Source organism: Petaurus breviceps, unplaced genomic scaffold (genome assembly GCF_028583685.1).
Source record: "Petaurus breviceps papuanus isolate PSGF00001 unplaced genomic scaffold, PetGlider_PUasm1.0 38, whole genome shotgun sequence".
In the NCBI taxonomy this organism is placed as follows: Eukaryota; Metazoa; Chordata; class Mammalia; order Diprotodontia; family Petauridae; genus Petaurus; species Petaurus breviceps.
Window position 1 is genome coordinate 58,223,546 of NW_027186304.1, and position 22,591 is coordinate 58,246,136.

General features: G+C 36.0%; 1 protein-coding gene and 1 pseudogene across 1 annotated transcript in view; one reads left to right on the forward strand and one right to left on the reverse strand.

The window, feature by feature from the left end:
* The window catches only part of SNTG1 (syntrophin gamma 1), a 378,060-nt gene that overhangs the window by 211,923 nt on the left and 143,546 nt on the right, over positions 1-22,591 (forward strand). The window lies entirely within an intron of this gene.
* LOC138170530 (large ribosomal subunit protein eL21-like) lies at positions 2,032-2,569 on the reverse strand (annotated as a pseudogene).

Sequence of the window (22,591 nt, forward strand, 5' to 3'; positions counted from 1 at the left end):
CAAATATGAACTCAGTTCTTTCTGACCCTAGAGCTAATACTCTTTGTTAAGTGATTCACATCATGTACAGAAGATAAATAATCAAAATACTTTGGCCAAATTGTTCGACAATTCATAGAGAAAATGAAAAAAAAATACTTAAATGCACTTGAATAGAGTCCTATATGCAACCATCTCTGAAAGTCTTCATAACTACTCTCTCTACTCTCAGATTTCTAAAATTCAGTTAACACTAGGTCATGAAGGAGGCACCTGGGGAAATGTGTATATGTCCAAGGACAGGTGGTGATTCTATGTTCTGTAAGAGGTCAGAAAAAAACTGTCTCAGAGCAGGTAGGCAGAAGAATGGGACTTTAGTCAAGAGGCAGAGGTGTTTTACTCTTCCTGAAGAAAGCCTCTAGAAGCAGGAGATGGAATAGGTCTTGTCATTGGAAGGGTAAATGGTCCCATGTAAATGTAAAAGAATTTTTTTTCATATGACTATAGATAGCTTTGATTACATTGAAATGCAGGGCTCCACTAAAACAATGGGTAGGAAAGTGCTTTAGTCATAGGCTTGAAAGAAAGCCACTAGGTGAGGGAATATAGGAGGTCTGATTTTTTTTTTTTTTTTGCTTTTTGGAGGGGGAAAGGCAGGGCAATCGGGGTTGAGTGACTTACCCACGGTCACAACACAGCTAATAAGTTTAAGTGTCTGAGGCCGGATTTGAACTCAGGTTCTCCTGACTCCAGAGCTGGTGCTCTATTCACTGTGCCATCTAGTCGCCCCAAGCTTATTTTTAAGTTTGAATTTTTTTTACTCTCTTTTATTTTCACATTGCCTTGATTTCCCCCTTTATCCATCCTCTTCCCTTCCCATAGAACTATCCTTTAGAATGAAAGAACAACAAAAAAAAGAGGAATAAGAGGAAAAATCAGTAAGCGAGTCAACATCCCAAAATTCTCAAGTTATATGGAATTTTCTTTTTTTAAATCTTCTTTAATATTTTTCCCAATTACATGTAAAAATAATTTTAATATTCTCTTTTCATATTTTAAATTCCAAATTCTTTCCCTTCTCTCATTGAGAAGGAAAGCAATTTGATATAGGTTTTATGTATGTAGTCATGCAAAATGCATTTCCATGTAAGTCCAATCTGTGAAAGAAAACACAGGCAAAAAAAAAATCAAGAAAAATAGAAAAGTAAAAAAAAAAAAAACGTGTCTTTGATCTGTATCCAGGATATACCACTTCTTTCTCTGGAGATAAACCAGCATCTTTCATCATAAGTCATGCAGAATTATGTTGGATCATCGTATTGCTGAGAATAGCTAATTTGTTCATTGTAATTCATTATGCAATATTATTGTTACTGTGTACAATGTTCTAATTCTGCTCATTTCATGTTGCATCATTTCATGTAAGACTTTCCACGGTTTTTTTTGCTGCTGTTGTCTTTGGTTTTTCTTTGTTTTGTTTTGTTTTCTGGAAGCATCCTGTTCTTTCTTTTCCCTTCCTTCCTTCCTTCCTTCCTTCCTTCCTTCCTTCCTTCCTTCCTTCCTTCCTTCCTTCCTTTCTTTAACATTATTTTTCCCAATTACATGTAAAGATAGTTTTCAACATTAATTTTTTAACATTTTGAGTTCCAAATTTTTCTCCCTTCTGCCCTTCCCTCCACCTTCCCCAAGATAGCAAACATCTGATACCAGCTATACAAGTACAACTGCTCATCATTTCTTAATGAATTTCCATCACAATCATATATAAGAACTTGTCAACCATTGTTCAGTTGATGGACACCCTCTGAATTTTCAATTCTTTGCTACCACTAAAAGATCTGTTATAGATATTTTTCTACACATAGGTACTTTTCTTTTTTGTTTTTTTTTAACTCTTTGGGATGGAGACCTATTAGTGGTATTGTGTTGTTAAAGAGTATGCATGGTTTTTTAGCCTTTTGGGCATAATACCAAATTACTCTCTAGAACTATTGAATCAGTATATAACTTCATAAATAGTTCATTTGTGTTCATTTTCCGCATCCCTCCAACTTTTCTTTTTTTTTTTCATAATCCAAGATTTTTTTATTGTTCTTTTGTTAGTCACTTATGCCATGAATTCATAGGGGATTGGTTCCAACAGCTCAGGTTCCTTGCCATTGGTTCTCACAAAGTGTGCTTCTCTGGGTGGAGCAGGCTGGCATTTCAGTTGAACCCAAATGCCTTTTTCTTTGGCTTCCTTCTTCTTCTGATCATTTTCCTTTACCCGCTTCAGGAAGCTATCTCTGTTCTTGGAATGCTTAATGTGCTCAGTATGCACATTAATTCTTTTGGCTAGAATCTTGCCCTTAACCTGTTTGTTTACAACAATGCCTACAGCATTCTGAGTAACATTATAGACCCGTCCAGTCTTGCCATGGTAATATTTGTGGGGCATTCCTTGCTGAACTGTGTCCATACCCTTGATATCTACAATATCACCTTTCTTGTATATCCACATATAAGTAGCCAAAGGGACAACACCATGTTTTCAAAAGGGCCTAGAAAACATGTATCGTGTCCCTCTCCTTTTTCCTTTTTTGTTCGTCATTTTGGCAACTCACTGGAATATGGCAGAGCCGGTGGAAAGCCCTCCAACATTTCTTATTTTCCTTTTCTGTTTTATTAGTACATCTGACAGATGTGATATAGTAGCACAGAATTGTTTTAATTTGCATTTTTCTCATCAATAGTGATTTAGAGGATTTTTATATGGCTATAGACAGCTTTGATTACTTTGAAAACTTCCTGTTTATATCTGTTGTCCATTTATCAATTGAGGAATGACTCTTATTCCTATAAATTTGATTTAGTTTTCTATATGTTTGAGAAATGAAGTCTTTATCAAAGAAACTCACTGTAATTTACTTTCACACTGATTAATGATTACCAACTAATATTTCCTTTCATCCTATTTTCCCTATTTATTCTACTTTCTCTTACCTTTTACTCCATCTGCTCTAAAAAGTGTTTTGCTTCTAACTTTTACCTCTTCTGAACTGCCCTCTCTCAGCTCCCACCCCCATTCTCTTATCCCCTTCCCTTCCTACTTTCCTGTATGTTGTGATAGATTTCTACACCCATTTCAGTGTATATTTTTCCCTCTTTGAGTCAATCCCAATGAAACTAAATTCATATGCTTCCCTTTCCTCTCCCTCCATTTACTCCTTCACTATAAAATCTCTTTCAGGTCTCCTTTATGTCAGATAGTTTATCATATTCTACCTCTCCCTTTCTCCCAGTGTATTCTTTTTTTTTTCATCTCTTAATTTTATTTTTTTAATCATACTATCATATTCTACTCACAACTCTGCTTTTCCATTCTAACTACACTAATAATGAGAAAGTTTCTAGGACTTATGAATGTAATTTTCTCATGTAGGAATATAATCAGTTTGACCTTACTGAATCCCTTATGATTTCTCTTTTTTGTTTACCTTTTTTTATACTTCTTTTGTATCTTGTATTTGAAAGTCAAATTTTCTATTCAGCTGTGTTCTTTTCATCAGGATTATTTGAAAGTTCTCTATTTTATTGAATGCCCACTGCTTCCCCAGAAGGATTATATTCAGTTTTGCCAGGCAGTTCATTCCTGGTTGTAATCCTAGCTCTTTTGCTCTCTGGAATATCATATTCCAATCCCATTGATACTTTAATGTAGAAACTGCCAAATCTTGGTCATCCTGACTATGGCTCCACAATATCTGAATTTTTCTTTTTGGTTGCTTGCAGTATTTTCTCCTTCATATGGGAGGTCTGGAATTTAGCAAAAATATTCCTTAGAGTTTTCATTTGGGGATCTCTTTCAGGAAGTGATCAGTGGATTCTTTCAATTTGTATTTAATCTAGAATATCAGGGCATTTTTCCATGATAATTTCTTAAATGATGATATCGAGGCTCTTTTCCTGATCATGGCTTTCAGAGAGCCCAATAGTTCTTAAATTATATCTCCTGGATTTATTTTCTAGTTTCAATGAGATATTTCACATTTTCTTTTATTTTTTTTTCATCTTTTGATTTTTTTTTCTTGATGTCTCATAAAGGCATTAGCTTCCACTTGCCAAATTCTAACTTTTAAGGAATTTTCTTCAGTGAGCTTTTGTATCTCCTTTCCATTTGGCTAATTCTGCTTTTCAAGGCTTTGTACCTGTTTTACTCTTTGGTCTACTATTTTTTTAGTGTTATTTTCTTCAGTGTTTTTGTGCATCTTTACCAAGCTGTTGACTTTTTTCATGATTTTCTTACAACACTCTCATTTCTTTCCTCAATTATTTCCTCTACCTCTCTTACTTGATTTTCAAAATCCTTTTTGAGTTCTTCCATGGCCTGAGATCAATTCATCTTTTTCTTTGAGGCTTTGGATGCAGTAATATTGACTTTTTTGTCTTCTAAAGAGTGGGTGTTTTGATCTTCCTTGTCACCATACTGTCATAATTTTTCCATCATTTGGTCATTTTCCAGTGCATTTCTTGATTTTTAACTCTTTGCTAAAGTGAGGCTCTACTTCCCAAGTGGAGGGGGCATTGTTCCAAGCATCAGGGTTTTTGTAGCTATTTTCAGAGGCAATTTTGAGGACCTATAATTTTTTGTCTCTTCTAACAAGATATGATCTAGGGAGATATGTGTTTACTACTCTACTATGAACTGGTTTGTGAATGACCGCAAGTACTCTTTTCTACCCTGGATCTGTGACCACAGTCCCTCTTTCTCTGCAACCATAAGCTCTGCTGTGCTAGTGTCCTCCTCACACTGTGACTATAATACCCAGGACTGCAACCCAGATCCAAGTATAGGCAACTGGGTCAAACACCTGGTGCTGGCAATGGGACCCCTGTAAATCTCCTTCTGAACTATTGTCCAATCCAATTACCATCTGTGGGTTGAGACATCTGAATATTGCTACTGTTGCCTCCAACTCAGTAGTCCTTAGGCCTACTCCTGATTTGCTGGTCTGGGTCTGAGCTGGCACAGCTCCTCTGTCACCCTGATACAACACACCTTCCTTTCCTCCCAAACTTCTTAGTTGTGGAAAATGGTTTCACTCTGTCTATTTGTGTGTTCTGCCACTCTAGAATTTTTAGAGTCATTGTTTAAAGGGATTTGGAGAGTGGTAGAGCCCAGGCAAGCCCCTGTTCTTATTCTACCATCTTGGCTCTTCCTATATACAATTTTCTACACTCATGGGCCCCAATTTCTGCAGAAGTTGGAGAAGAGTATTTTATTATTTATAATTTTTCAAAATTCATTTTTGTGAATTATAATTCTTATAATTCTTTTTTTCCATTGCATTGTTGTAGTCATTGCGTATATTGTTTCCCTGGCTTAACTTCATGTTGAATCAGGCTTTCCATGCTTCTCGGTATTTATCATAGTTATCACTCCTCACAGTACAGGAATATTCCATTCCATTCATTTACCACAATTTGTTGAGGCATTCTCAAGTTGATCAACATCTACCTTGTTTTTAGTACTCTAATACAATAAAGAAGTGCTGGTATAAAAATTTTGGTGCATACAGAAGCTTCATGTCAATAGACCCCATGGGGCATGTACATAGCCATGGAAGCCTCGGTTAAAAGTTGCACCACTTTTCAGAAAAGCCCCTTAGCTCATCACTTACCGAAGCTCCAGTGTTGTTCTCAAAGATGCAGTGATACAAGCTCATGGGCCAAATATATGAAGTGATGAATGGAAGCAGAAATAGGGAAACACATATTTATTTATTGTCTACTATGTGTCAGACACTGTGCTAAGAGCTTTTCCAATATCATTTCATTTCATCCTTTCAACAACCCTGTGAGGTAGATGGTATTATTTTTCTCATTTTCTAGTTGAGAAAACTGAAATAGATAGAGGTTAAGTGAGCTGTCCTGGATCACATGGCTAATATGTATCTGAGGTTGCTCCAGACCCAACACACTACCCATAGTGACACTTAAAGGTTATTATCTATATAAGACATCATATGGATGCATTCATGCCTAACTGTAACCATTCCTGAGACTAGAAGAAAATCAATGGGTTTAGGAGGAACCTCAAATTCATTTTCAGTTGGAAAGGGGAACATCTTAAATAAAAGCCAAGAATTTATCTGATTTGAATTTAACCTAATGCATTTTAATCTGAGATCTTAATCATCCAAACTTTTCATAATTTATAAAACTATACTGTTGGGCTCAGATGCGGATTATTGAAAGCTATCATTTTTCCTTGTGATTTCATAGGTTTTAGGGACAAAATCAATGATATAATAGATAATTAAGAGAAATAACTAAAGATAATTTTCTATTTCAGCTTAACTTAATTCAACAAACATACATGAAGTACCTGTTGTTTTTCAGGGTCAGTATTATGGGGTGAAACTAGGGAAAAAAATGAAACAGCTTATGCCCTTAAAAAATATCATCCTGGAATAATCATTCTCAAATGGCATTGGCCTGCTAATAGAACCACTTGACCTAAAGTGCCTCTACATGGAATTTTTCTTTATCATCACAAAATTGGAAGTGAACCTGTTTTAATAATTGCTAATCCTCGTTTATTCAAAGAAATTGTCTTTTTTTCTCAGTGAAAGTCTTTCCATTTGACTGAGTTCAGTGGGTTGGCATGTTGCCAAATATTTTTATTTTGGTATTTTAAATGTACAATCTCTTAAGATCCTTTTAGCTCTAACAATCTATTAATCTATTTTGATCCTGCCTTCCAGTACTAATAATCTATGAGTGTCAGGATGCAGAAGTATGTGTGTGTGTATTTGAATATGGCAACATGAGAATTTATATTGCTTAACTATTAATATTTAGCACAAGGATTTTGTTTTCTTTTGTTTTAGTGAGAAATATGGGGTAGGAGATAGACAAAAGAGGTTTTTTTTTTCTTCATTGAAAATCTTAAATAAAAAAGCAATGTACAAATCTCCCCTGATCTTTCCCTTCCCAGATCTAACAATGTGTAAGTATATTATGATTCTCCCCTTTACCGCCTACTCAGCACCTTACATCAATTACTGTATTCACATTTCTATACTCCTCCACTTTCCCAAGCAAAAAAAATCATGTTGTTACTTTGGGAGAATAAAATTAGTATTGAACAGACCTACACGTTCACTAGGAGATAATTGTACCACAACAGGCTCACCATGAATTCTCTCCCTGTAAAGGACATCTTCCTCTACTCTCTTTTCCTTAATTTAGAAGCTTTTTGTACCTGTGTTCACCCTTCAGAATCTGAAAGGGAGCTTTGTCCTTGTAGCTGATATTGGTACAGTTTGAGCAAATGCCAGTTGTATCACTTGTGTTACTACGTGAGATGACCAGACTTTCCTTTAAAGCTTTTTTTCTAAACAACTCTTAAGGGTCCATAGCTGTTGAAGGCTGGTTCCAGTCTCAGACTCTAGAATCAGATTTGGGCTCTTATCCTGGGGTTTGGTACCATGATCGGTAAATGGAGCAAGTGGTTTATTCAGATAGCATGGCCAGTAACAGTAGGAGCCACAGTAGGGAAGGGTAATAGTAAAGATCTACTTTTGAAATTAACACATTTGCAATTAAATTGTAATGTTGAAATTCCAATGTAAACTTTGCCTGAAGAACTAGAACAAAGAGCACTGGACTCATTCATGTGACCTGAATCTACCACTAATATAGTTGTGTGACCTGTACAATTCAAGTACTTAATCTCTCTGTGTCTAAATTTCCCCTTCTTTGGAGCTCAGACTGAATCATGTATATGGTTCTTTCTACCTATAGAAGCTAAAAACCGAATTTTGTTGTCCTTCAGTTGTGTCTGGCTCTTTGTGATACCATTTGGGATTTTCTTAGCAGAGATACTGGAGGGGTTTGTCATTTCTTTCTCCAGCTCATTTTGCAGATGAACAACTGAGGTACACAGAGTTAAGTGACTTGCCCAGGGTTACGCATCTAATAAGTATCTGAGGCCAGACTTTAACTCAGGAAAATAAGTCTTCCTGATTCCAAACCACAGCTTTTTGTACTGTACTACCTAAATGGCCCCCAAAACAAAGGAATTATATCTATAAAGAGGCATTATGGGGGAGGCCAGGTGGCTCAGTGAGTAAGAGTGCCGGCCCCAGTGTCGTGAGACCTGATTTGGGTTCCGGCCTCAGATACTCGGCACCCACACAAAATAACTGGCTGTGTAACCTTGAGCAAGTTACTTAACCCCAATTGCTTTAAAAAAAGAGAGAGAGAGAGGCATTATGATGTAGAGGAAGTATAGATGAAGCTGGCATCAGGAAAAACCTGAGTTCATAGCCTGGCTCCAACAATTCCTAGATATTTGACCATAGATATGCCTTAGCATCTCTGAGACTCAAATTCCTAATATGAAAACTATTGTTTGTAATACCTACTTCATAGGATTATTTCAGGGAACAAAGGAAATTGCATATAAAAAGTCCTTATAGTAGTATACACACCCATACATATGTACATACACACACAAATATACATGCATGTTCAGTTATTGTTATAGTAAATGGTGGATGGGTTCTTACTTACAGAGTTCTAGAAAATGTCATTTTAGGGAAGGTTCTCAAACCTGCCATCTTTAATTCAATATAACTAGATATCATGTCTTAGGTGTCTCCTGACTCTACTACTGTGGACCCCTTCTCCCACTGATGGGTTCTTTCAGAAACCTCCATTTTAGAGGAAAGACACATAATAGACATCCTCTATTCTTTGGACTTAGCCATGTACTCTATGGGGATAACTCCTCACCCTTCTTCCTGCTTTTCAGCTCCCCTTTTATGTGGTGCCTCCTCCCATTATAATGTAAGCTCTGGGATTTAGTTATTAATTTCTTATACTTATATCCCCAGTATTGCTACAATGCCTAGCACATAGTGTTTAATAAGTGCTCATTGATTGAATTGATTATTGAGGTCCGTTAAAAAGGATATTTCAGTTACCTACACTTTTAATGCTATCTCACTAAAAAATTAGCATTTTTCTGTCTTTCCACTTCTAGGTACATTTCTAGCACAAAATTCTTGCACACAGTCTGGTGTCTTTAGAATTTGCAATTTGTCATGCCTTTCTGTGTTGTTGCTTAGGCAACATGATAATTTAATGACAACTTTAAATAAATAGAGGCAACATTGAAGTACTGACACAGTGTGAGGTAGGCATAGATTCTCTGCAAAGCAGCCTCATCTGCTTCTTCCCAAAGCAAATGAATTAACTCTTCCTTGTGGGCAATGACATCAAAATACTAGAATGGGCATTCTGTCTCTCTCACAGAATCTCAAAGTTTATAGGGACACAATGGGCATTTAATACAACCCATTTCTAAACAAGAATCCCCTTGAAAATACACAAGTGTTCATCTGGTCTTTACACACACACACACACACACACACACACACACATACACACACACACACACACACACACACACACACACACCCTTACCTGCAAAGACACTTCATTTAACTTTCAGACAACTATGATTACTGGGAAAGGTTTCCTTACATTGAGCCAAAATCTGCTACTCTGTGACATCCACTTGGTGACCTGAAATCTGCCTTTTTGATTTAAGGTGAAAAAGCCAAGTCTCTTTGCTCTTTGTTGTATTAACCTGCATAAAGGAATATTAGACATAGAAAGACTTCCCCTTAATCTTCTGTACCAAGAATGGAGAACTGGCCTCAGAATCAAGAGGACTTGAATTTGAATCCTCACTCAAAAGCTTACTAGCTCTGTGATCCCGGGTAAGTCTTTGATTCTTGACATCCTCATCTTTAAAATAGGGATACAAATAGAACCCATATCAATAGAGTTGTTAAGAGGATGAAATGAGATATGTGCTAAGTGCTTTGCAAATATTAAAAGAGCTATATAAATTTGAACTACCACTACTGCTAATACTATAACTGGTATGAATATAGGAAGGTTTCCCAAATGACACCTCATTAAGGAAGATAAGGACTTTGAGAAGCACAGGTGAACAGGAAGTGCATCCCAAGTATGAGAGCAGTATTGTACAAATACACAGAGGTAGCATATTTAAAGTTGATTATATAAAAAAAAGTCTTAAAATTTTAATTACAAAAGTATTGAGATGTGGAGGTAGGACTTGTTTTCATATGAAAAAGATCTGAAGGTTTTAGTTGATTCTAAATTCATTATAAGCAATCAATAAGGTAATGGAAATTTCTTATAAACTACCACAAATTTGGTCTTGCCTCTCTGTGAAGTTCTACAGCAATGTGGCTATGACACTGGGTTCTTTAGGGTCATGGAATGTACCATAATCTCTTGTTGAAGTTCTTATTTGACAATTAAGATGAGTCTTATTTAAATATCATAATCAAATACAGAGGAACTCTCAGCTCAAAATTACAGTTTTCTGACCACAATTGAGAAGCCAAGGAAAAGTATTTGTGGAAGATAGATGACAATGTCCATAACTCTGATGACGACATCAGCCTCCATCCCTTTATACGGATGTTTTAGTCAGCCCATCATCTAAGAGGTAGGGGTCAGGGCAAATTAGACAAGCACAAGCCATGACTGATTCCAATATCTCTGTAAATTATATCACCCACAGCTTGCTAGGGTAGTGAGGCAAAGTAGTGCTTTTAAACTTTTTGGTCTCGGGACCCCTTTAAATTTATAAATGACTGAGGACCTCTTCTAAGAGCTATTTTGTTTATATAGGCTACATCTATCAATATCTATAGCATTAGAAATAAAAATTTCTCAATACTATTATGAAAGCTGTCTTGACTTCACAGACCCTCTGAAAGGGTTTTGAGGATACCCAAGGGTCCCTGGACCATATGTTAGAAAAGATTGGATTAGATAATCCTAAGGTTAGAAATTACAGCAGAAAAGGATAGTTGTTGGGTAAGAAATCAATTCTACTCACCATGTAGAAGGAATAACTCAAGGGGCTAATTTGGAGGATATTTAGGTATTATTTATAGTATAGTAGTTCAAGGAACATCCATTTTTCCTTGATTAGACCTTTGGTGAATGTACCTTCTTTGAATCTCAATCACAGACACAAGGTTTTATATTCTCCCAGAAATGAGAGATAAGTTATCCTGAGTAACAGAGTCAGTTACCAGTCATCTCTACTCTAAGGAATGCAGCATGTGAACAGTCCAGGGGACTGTTGTTATAAGGGTAAAGAAAACTTTCAGTTGGAGAGACCTTTGTCTTGCCTTAGCAAGGAAACCACAGAAAGAAAGTAGAGTACAAGATTCAATAGCTGGTTCCTTTTGGTTGTATTATGAAAGTATGGATAGGGAAGAGAGAATAATTGAGTAGTTCTAGCACTAAATAACCCTTCGAGTCAGGGGCATCTAAATGGCACAATAGATAGAGTATCCGTTCTAAAGTCAGGAAGACTCACTCATCTTCCTGAGTTCAAATCTTGCCTCAGACATTTAATAGCTATGTGACCTTGGCCAAGTCACTTTACCTATTTGCCTCAGTTTCCTCATCTGTAAAATTATCTCGAGAAGCAAATGGCAAACCACCCCAGTATCTTTGCCCAGAAAACCCCAAATGGGGTCATGAAGAGTTGTACATAATTAGAAAACAACCAAACAATAACGAACCCTTGAAAGGTAAAATAAAAAGAGATGACCATGGGAATAGAGGGTTAGACATGAATTCCCTGAGAAATCTTTAGTTGTGTAGAAGAGCCTACACAAAACAAAGAATATCAAGAACAAATGTTTTAAAGATCTTAGAAACCACATGGCATATCAATGGAAGAATGGCCATTGAGTTCATACCAATGTAAATCCTCTGGTCAAAATGTCCAAATTACGTAATTCCTACAGGGAAGAGAAGGAAGAAAGATAAGCATTAAGGGGGAGATATTGTTGCCACAATCTTGGATGCAAAGCAGTTTATGTTAGGAGCAGAAAAACAGCAACTGTTGCCAATAACCTTGATGAGGGTAGCCAATTTCTTCACCGTTGCAGCTACAATTAGGTTCTGATAAGTGTGAATAATGAATCCCCTGAAGTGGTCACATTATTCAGATTCATATTCCATATTTCCATTGGGCAACAACCAATTACCATATTTTATATGTTTGCAAATTTGAATAGTGCAAAATACATACAATTACTTCAGGGCACTAATTATTCTCACTATTTGTGACCTAGCTGTACTGAGTTAGCCTACGAAAATCAGAGCTAGCCTGGGCTCCCTTTGTTTGTAATTTGGCCTTCATTCATAACTAATTATATTGTAAGTAGAAAGAACAAGAGTGCAAGACAAGAGCTTTGTCTGGCAGGTCCATACCTTGTTGGGGAGGCTGCTTGTATGAGTGATTTTTCCCTCAGCATGTAGTTTTAGTGTGTGCTTCAGAGAAAATCTCATATACTGTACTGTACTTGAAAGCTGATAGAGTTCTTATGACACAGCATATTTCTAATAAAATCAAGATTCTCTGTTCAAGATAAACTATTTCTGCATCTTTTACAATATGTTTTAAGTTCTTTCTTGTCTTGGAATATGCCTATTCCAAGGACTGGGGTACTCTTGCATTCAAAAATCATGAGACCCTGATGAATTCTCTTCAAAGTTATATCAAAATGTGTGTCCTTGCTAGTCCTTAACTTATATACCTACCACTTGGTTCTTACTAACTAGATGATAGAGTCTCCAAGAATAGTGGGCAAATACTTAAGAGGAAGGTCTCTAATGAATAATTGTTTGATATTAAAATGTACATCAACAACAATTTTCTGATCTTAAACTTCTTACAACATTTCTATTTACTTCCTTGAAGAATTTTCAGGTCACACTACTTCTTTACTTTAGTTTTATGAGTTACTGGGACTTGGAAAAATACAAAAAGTCAACAAGAGACTCTGTTCTCTCTATGATTTGTGTCTTCATGCTTCTATACTTTTGTTCTAGCTGGTCCTTATGTGTGGAATGCTTATTTTTTTTTACTTACTGAATTCCTATTTAGCCTTGAAACCCCATACAAATTGCTCCTTCTCCATGAAATCTCCCCTGATCCATTCACCCAGTCAATAAAGATATTTTGACACAAATCTCATAGAGGACTTTGTTTTGCAACTCTATAATATGCTTTTCATATACTATTGTCTATTACAATGATATCAAACTCAAATGTAGAGGGGGACCACTAATCTATCCATAAGGATCCCTGTAGGCAACATATAAACTTAGTTTTAAAAATTAACTATATCTGGATTTTATTGTATTTTTAAAAATATTTTTCAAATATATTTTAATATAATTTGCACTGTTGTCTATCACTGGGGCTTTCCCCAAATCATTTCCAGTTTGTTAGTATCTGCCAAAGTTTGTATTCCATTGCTATTGTCTCAGAGAACTTGTTTCACCTCTATGTCAAGATGAGGAATTAGAACACAACCTCAGAGGAAGGTGAGAAATTCTCCAAGAAAGGCAAAACTTTGAGATGGCATCTGCCCTGGCTTTTTTATTGTTTTGTTTTTCCCCCAGTCTGGAAGAAGAGCCCTAAGTGTGGAAGCATGGTTTCTTTCCCTTTTCTATGCATAAAGTAACATTATGCCCCATATATTTCTGGGACAGCCTCATGGTTTAATGGAAAGAGCACTTAATTTTGAGTCAAAAGAACTGGATTTTAATCCTTCCTCTGAAGCTTAATTCGTCTATGACCTTAATCCAATCTCTCTGGAACTCAATTTACTCCTTTCTCCTCTAAATCCTGAGATCATATAAAAGAAAATATATTTTGAATGAAGCTTTGAGAGATATACACTACAAGAACCCTGATTTAAAATGTGGCCACCATGTCTGTTGATCTCTTTGATTTTCTTGCCTTGTGAATATTTGATTTAATGGAAAGTTAGTACATCTGCCTCATTTCTTTGGTCTATCAGGGTCAGTTACTAAACATTAAGCTTTAGATTTGTGCTATTTGCTCCAGAAGGCAGAATTAAAGCAATGGATGTAAGTTGAGAAAAAGGAAAACATAAGTTTTATGTAAGGAAAAATCCCCAACCATTAGAAGGATGCCGAAGAGTGTATTGGGTACAGGTTTCTCTTTCTTTTGGGGATCAAGCAAAATTCAAAAGATAGCTTGTGGAAATATAGAACAGATCATTATTCAACTGTGGGTTGGACTAGATGCTCTCTGAAGGAAATTAATTAATAATCAATCAATAAACACTTATTAAGTGCTTCCTATGTGCCAGGCACTGTGCTAAGTGCTAGGTCACTTCCTACTCTAAGTTCTCTTACTCTGTGAATAGGGATAATTAACTATACTATTGATTTCTGCTGATGAAGGCAACATTTGTGGACAGCAATATAAACGGACTCTTAGTGAGAGTAACCTCTTAGGATGTATTCAAATTTGGAACTAGGAAGGAACTAATAAGTCAGCTAGTTCAACTTTCTCATTTTGTGGTTATTATTGTTTAATCATTTTCATTCATGTCCTACTTTTTGTGACCCCATTTGGAGTTTTATTGGCAAAGATACTGAAGTGGTTGGCCATTCCCTTCTCCAACTCATTTTACAGATGAGGAAAATGAAGCAGTTTCAAGTGACATGTCCAGGGTCACATAGCTAGTAAGTATCTGAGGCCTGATTTGGACTCAGGAAGATGAGTCTTCCTGACTCCAGGTTCAGCATTTTATGCAATGTGCCTCCTAGCATCCCCTGCTCATTTTACAATGGACAAAATTGAGGCCTGGGATAGTTAAGTGACCTAAGTAATGTCACACAAGGCAGAGGAGATCTCAGCAACCAGGTGTGGCAGCAAGCACCCCAAGCATCCTCAGGGTTTGCTGCCAATACAGGTTCTTGGACCTGCTTTGATAAAGGAAAGCAACTCAAAATGGGTTAACAAGCTTACTTTAACCAGTCAAACATGTATCCTTTACCTAGTTCAGGGGAAAGAGATCAGCACCCCGAACTTCAGAATATACAAACAGAATTATCAAGTCAGAGAAACAGATCAAGTAGACAGATTTCCAAACAGTCCAACCATTACATCCATACCAAATCAACATCTGGGTTTTTCAAAGCCAGGGGGCTCTGGACAACGGCTTCCCAGAATCCCTATCAAATCACAGAACACTTCTCAAAGTGAGCCCCAAAACAAAGCTACACATCAGGGCTTATATAGCCTTCTCCTGGCTCAGAGAATGTAACAACCTTATTGACTCACTGGCCAATCAAGAAGTATCTACTGAAAAACAAGCCTCCCACCCCAGGCTCCAGGTGCACTTTAGTCTAGGGGCAGGGAAGATCTTACAAATTTACATTCCCATTCCACCAGGTAACATACTGGAGCTGGTGTCAGGAAGATCTTCAAGTTCAAATCCAACCTCAGACATGTAATTGGCTGAATGGTCCTTGGCAAGTCATTAATCTCTATGTACTTCAGTCTCCTCATCTGGGCCCTTGCAAGGATAGGATGAGATAATATCTGTAAAGGACTCTATTAGCCTTAAAAAACTATATAAATGGTAGCTATATTAATTATTTTTTTAATTAAACCCAGATCCTTTGACTCTATATACAATAGTCTTTCTCTATATATGATGTTCTCAATGACTCTGTAGACAATGTTCCCATACTGGCTCCATGCCTGTTTCTCATACCTTCTATGAAAAATGAAAGTGTAATCTGCAAACACATTCATGAATCCATTTGTATAGTTTTTGTACCTTTTTGTACCAAAGATGGTTTGGCTATCTCTTCATCTTGGTTATAATATGCACCAAAAAGTTAAGGAAATTATTTCTGTAGATTATACATCCTTTCTAAGCATAAAAATTTTTAGCTTCTCTAAGAATTTATTGTGTAAAATTCATATGATTCAACTTTATTAAGGAAATGTAATAATCTCATTGCTACTTTTAGGATATGAAATGAATTCACAATAAAAATATTATGTTATTATAAGAAAAGTACCTACATTGATAAATTAGTGCATTAATATAGTCCAGAGCTGGGTGGGGAAAAGAATGGAAGTACTATTGATAAGGACTTTATATTCTGTTTTAAGGGAGGTAACTAGTAAAGGCTCTCTCTCCAGCCCTTACCAATAGGGTCCCTCTCTTCCAGTGCAATTGACTAGCAATTGACTAGACTCTTTACTGGAAGCAGAGATGGAATTTGTCTTTTGATGTAGTTTAATAGTAACATTTTTCTGTGCATTAATCTTCCATTAAACATACATTAAACATTGTATAGATACAATACATAAATAACTTTCTTTTCATATGAAGAAATATGTTAACATTTGTAAGAAATCTCCCCACAGTATCAAAAGTCAGCATTAAATTAGCTGGAAATTTGCAAAATGATCATTATTCATTGCTCAAATGGGAGAAAATGTTTTCTTCTCATTGCAGGTTTTAGAGTTTAAATAATGTATTTCCTTTATGGGAGCATTTATCCTTGATACAAACTGATAATAAGAAGAGGAAATTAATTCTGAGCAATCAGGAATAACAGTATTTGGAATATCAACATTTGAAAACGTTCTGAATAGACCACAAATTAATTTGTTTTAAGTGAAATATTCTGCCAAGGATATAAAATAAACTCACATAAACCATAAGCATTTCTATTTATTACTATCAAACCCCAGCAGCAAGAGAGAGAGAGAAATTCAATTTAACATAACTGTAGACAATTTAAAATATTTGGGAGTCTACTTACCAAGAAAAACTCAGGAATTATATGAACACAATTACAAAACACTTTTCACATAAATAAAGTCAGATCTAAACAATTGAAAAATATGGATTGCTCAAGGATAGGCTGAGCTAATATAATAAAAATGACAATTACACATAAATTGATTTTCTAATTCAGTGCCATACCAATCAAACTAACCAGAAATCATTCACTAGAAAAAATAATAAGAAAATTCATCTGGAAGATAAAAAGGTCAAGAATATCAAGGGAGTTAAAAAAAAAATTCAAAGGAACGTGACCTAGCTGTACCAGATATAAAACTATGTTGTAAAGCAGCAATCATCAGACATATTTGGTACTGGCTAAAAATTGAGTGGTAGATCAGTGGAATAAGTTAGGTATACAAGACACAGTAGTAAGTGACTATAATAATCTACTGTTCTATAATCCAAAAGACTCCAGCTTCTGAGATAAGAATTCTCTATTTAAAAAAAAAAAACTGCTAGGAAAACTGGAAAATAACATGACAGAAACTAGGCATCAGTCAGCCTCTCACACGATTTACCAATGTAACTTCTAAATGGGTACATGATTTAGACATAAACAGTGATACCACAAGCAAATTAGGAGAACAAGGAATAGTTTACCTGTCAGATCTATGAAGAAAGAAAGAATTTATGACCAAATAAGAGATAGAGAATATTATGAAATGCAAAATAGATAATTTTGATTACATTAAATTAAAAGGGTTTTGCATAAACAAAATCAATGTAACCAAGATTAGAAGGAAAACAGAAAACTGGGAAACAATTATTACAGCCACTATGTCTGATAAAATCCTAATTTCTCCAATACATAGAGAACTGAGTCAGATTTATAAGAATACAAATCATTCCCGAATTGAAAAATGGTCAAAGGATATGAACAAGCAGTTTTCAGATGAAAACATTAAAGCTATCTATAGTCATATAAAAAAATGCTCTTAATCACTATTGATTAGAGAAATGTTCATTAAAACAAATCTGAGCTACTACCTTTTAATGGTGATAGGAATTTGAAGATCTTCCTAGCCCCTTCATAGGCTTAGGTGAATTTGAGAACCTTCCCTGATTTGAAAATATACTCTACCCCCTAATAAACTGAATGTGGGCACATGGAGTCTGTGGTGGGAGGCTTGTTTTTCAGGAAGACACAACTTATGTTACTTTGTAGTCAAGTGGGTCACAAGGGTTGTGATGTTCTCTGAACCTGGAGAAGGATGTATATACCTCTGAGGCAAGGTTTTGCTTTGGGGCTCACTCATGGGAAGAGTTATATTATTTGACCAGTTGAGACTCTGGGCAGCCATTGAGCCCTCTGGCTTTGAAAACCCAGATGTTAGTGCTTTTCTCTCTGGTGACTAACTAGGTACAGATGTAATGATCAGACAGCTAGAAGCCCTTTCTGCTGGTCTGCTGAATTGTTTTATTTTTCTGTATTTTTGTCTGCTTGTAATTTCTGTTTGTATTCTCTGAAGTTGAGGGTGCTGACTTTTCCCCCTGAACTGGGTAGATAATATATGTTTGATTGATTAAGTAAGTTTGTTAACCCTTTAGAAAACCAGATCAAAGAACTTGTGCTAGCAGCCATCCTGGGGTATGCTAGGGTTGTTGCTGCTACAAATGGCATAGTCAAGCAGGTTCTGCAAACTAAAAGGAAAGTATGGGGGTTAAGATAACTGTTGTAGTAGCTGTGATTCTGTGGAGCCAAAGTCCAGAAGTGCAGAACTGCCTGCATGCCAACTTTGGTGAGGTGAGAACAGGAACAGTGAGCTGCCTGCATCGGTACTGGGGCAGAAGCCAGGAGCAGCTGCCTCCTGAGGGAGGAAGAGGAGGAACCCAGGACTTTGGAATTCCGCCACAGGACAAAATAAGGAATGTGTAGCAAGGCAGGAGCACTGGATGTGCTTTCTTGCTGCATCCCTCAGTTTGGGACCCAGGGGGAATATGGAATTGTGTCTATGGTAGGTGGGGTGAAGTTCCATGGACCCCCAAGGACTCACTCTCTTGGATTTGTTGCCCAGCCACCCCTCAGGACTTGGAAGTGGGTGCTGGAGCAGTGTTACGACTGAAACTTGGCTCATTAGAGCCTGCACCTGAGAGTGCTAGGAGGAATCCTGCAGTGTTGGGGGAAGGACATATTCCTTATTGTCCATAAAGAGAACGTTATTTGAACAATTTTGTTTTGGACTGAGGGGATTATAATGCTACATACTTTGTGTTTAAGATAGTGTGGCCACTCTGAAAATGAGTTGTTATGTTATGTATCTTGCAAATATGTTGTCTTTTGTTTCCTGGGGATTACGTTTTATTTAAGAGATGTTAAAGCTAATTAAAATATAACTTGCCTGTGTAATGGGCATGAAAGATATTGGGGCCAAATGTAATGGTAATGGGAATTTGAAGATCTTCCCCTGGGCCTTAATAGGCTTAGGTGAATTTGAGGACCTTTCCTGATTTGAAAATAAACTCTACGCCCTAATAAGCTCAACGTGATCACATGGAGCTTGTGGTGGGAGGCTTGTTTTTCAGGAAGATATGACTTTTGTTACTTTGTAGTCAAGTGGGTCACAAAGGTTGTAATGTTCTCTGACCCTGGAGAAGTCTATATATACCTCTGAGGAAAGGTTTTGTTTTGGGGATCACTCATGGGAAGAGTTGTATGATTGACCAGTTGAGACACTGGACAGTTGTTGAGCCCCCTGGCTTTGAAAACCCAGATGCTGGTGCTTCTCTCTCTGGTGACTAACTAGGTATGGATGTAATGACCAGACAGCTAGAAGCCCTGTCTGCTGGTCTGTTGAATTGTGTTATTTTCTCTGTATTTTTGCCTGCTTATAACTTTTGCTTATATTTGTTGAAGTTCAGTGAGCTGATTTTTTCCCCTGAACTGGGTAAATGATATGTATTTGATTGATTAAAATAAGATTGTTAACCCTTTTTAAGTTGTTTTCTTTAGAAAAGCAGATCAAAAACCTGTGCTAGCAGTCATGCTGGGTATGCTAGGGTGCTTGCTACTAAACACCTCACACTTGTCAGATTGGCTATTGTGACAGAAAAGGAAAATGATAAACTCTGGAGAAGATGTGGGGAAATTGGAATATGAATGCATTGTTGGTAGAGTTGTGAACTGATCAAACCATTCTGGAGAGCAATTTGGAACTATGCCCAATGTATTATAAAACTTCACTTTGCCTTTAATTGAGGACTACTAGGTCTGTATCCCAAAGAGATCTTTAAAAAAGGGAAAAGGACAAAAATATAGCAGCTCTTTTTGTGGTGGCCAAGAATTGGAAATTGAGGGATGCCCAACAATTGGTGAATAACTGAACAAGTTGTGGTATATGAATGTAATGAAATACTATTGTGCTTTAAGAAATGATGAGTGCACAGATTTCAGAAAAACCTGGACTTACATGAATTGATGCTAAGTTAAGTAAGCAGAACTAGAACACTGTACACAGTAAGAGCAACATTGTGCAATGATCAACAATAGATTTAGCTCTTCTCAGCAATATAATGATCAAAAACAATTCCAAAACTCCAGTGATAGAAAATCCTGTCCGCATTCAGAGAAAGAACTATGGACAGATCAAAGCATACCTTCATTTATTTTTTGGGGGGTGGGAAAGGGGGAAGTTTCCTTTTTCCTTTTTTTTCCTTTTCGTTCTGATTCTTCTTTCACAACATGGTTAACATGGAAATGTTTAACATGATTGTACATGTATAATTTATATAAGATTGCTTACTGTTTTGGGAGAAGCACTCAAATTCAGAACTCAGCATCTTACAAAAATAAATGTTGAAAATTATCTTTACATGCAATTGGAAAAAAGTACTATTAAATGTCAAAAAAAAAAATAATCTGCCAATGTGAGCAAGCCATTTTGAAAGCAATTTTCCTCTCCGACAAGGCCAACAGCAGAAAGGTGATTGAGAATTCTAACAAAAACTAAGGAAGTAATCACAAACTTCTAACCATTACTTTGAAAAGTGAATAATGCACTTTTAATTAAGACATGTATTTCTAGATTAGCCTCTGACCGGTTATGTGACCTATTATAAAAATTTAACTCTTCTGTTTATTATTTTCCAGTTTTATCATTAAAATATTTTGATAAAAAAAGATGACTAATGATCAGAACAATTTTTAAAAAGTCACCCAAGCTATATTTACAGTATTTTCTTTGAATTGTAATGCCTAATTCTTTAAAAAAAAATAAACTTTTTAATGTTTTCTTTTAAAAAAATGTTTCATTGTTGCCTTTTGTTGGATGCCTCATACATTTCGCCTTAAATAATCCCTTTCCCAAACCCTTTATTTATTACCCTTAGTTATAACAAAACAAAAGAACTTAAGGAAGTCAACCATCATAGCAATCATGCCTGATAGTGTCTTTACCACATTGTACATTCATAGTCCCCTTTCTATTGTGACAAAAGAAGCATGTTTTATTACCCATTCTCTAGGATCAAGATTGTATGTTACAATTCATTGTTAAACTGCCTTTCACTGTTACTATTTACATATTATAGGCATTGTATATATTGTTCTCTTGTTTGCTTTTCTACACTCTGCATCATTTTATACAATCTTTCCATATTTCTCAGTATTACTCAGGTTCATTATTTCATGAATAACATTCTAAATTAAAAGATTAAAACCATTAATGAAAAGGAGACTGAATGTCTCTTGTTATTGTTAATTTTAACTTTTCTTTTGCTGCAAAGTCTTATGTTATATTTATTAAATAACTATGACTAACCAATTAAAAAATGTTTCACTCCAGTCTAAATAAATCAAGTTTACTTAACCCAAATTTTATTTTAATTCATGATTTAATAAAATTTAATTAAATCAACATCTATTAAGTATCTAGAATATATAAGATTCCATGCTAATTAGTGGAGATAAAAGGATTGAAAAAAAAAAGTTATGCATTCTGTGACCTCAAGTTGCTTACAGTTAAATAGTGTCATACTTATTTCAAAATACCAAGGTCTAATGATTCCACATGAACAAATGTTCCATCCACTATTACTGACTACAAATTTCTCATGTTTTAGCAGGCAACTTAATGAGTTTCTGAGGCCAAAAATGTAATTGGTTGCATGGTGGTCAACTCTTTGCCAATAAGACTTGCCAAACAACAGCATACTGTTCCTATACAACAGACTTGCAGCATTAATTAGAATGTTCATGAAGCATTTTGTATGTGTTATCCTACATGATACTCCTCAAAACTCTGTGAAGTAAGTGCTATAAATGATGCTATCCACCCTATTTTACCTGAAGCCGAGAGAGAACTTCTGCAGTGTCACATATTTTCACATAATGTCACATATGTCACTTGTACTGAATCATAATAAGTCTTCTTGATCTCAGTCATTCAAAAAATATTTATTAAGCCAGGGATACAAAAAAGCAAAAAAAAAAAAAAACAGTTCCAGCCCTCAAGGTGCTCACAATCTAAAGGGTAGTAATGAACAAACAAAATAAGTACAGACAAGGTATACATAGGATAAATAGGAAATAATTTTAAAAGGTAAGACACTGAAATTAGGAAGTTTCGAAAATGGCTTCTTTGAGAAGGCAGGACTTTAGTTAGGACTTAAAGAAAGCTAGGGAATTCAGTAAGCAGAGTTGAGAACACATTCCTGGCATGGAGGAGAGCCAGAGAAAATGCCTGGAAAGAGATAGAATATCTTATTTGTGGAAGAACCAGGTTTCACTTTCTTTTGGATTAAAGAGTTTGTAGATGGTAATTATGGTGTAAGAAGACTGGAAGGAGGAGGGACCTAGGTGATGCAGGACTTTGAACATTAATCAGAGGACTTTGTATTTTATCCTGGACACAATATGGAGCCACTGG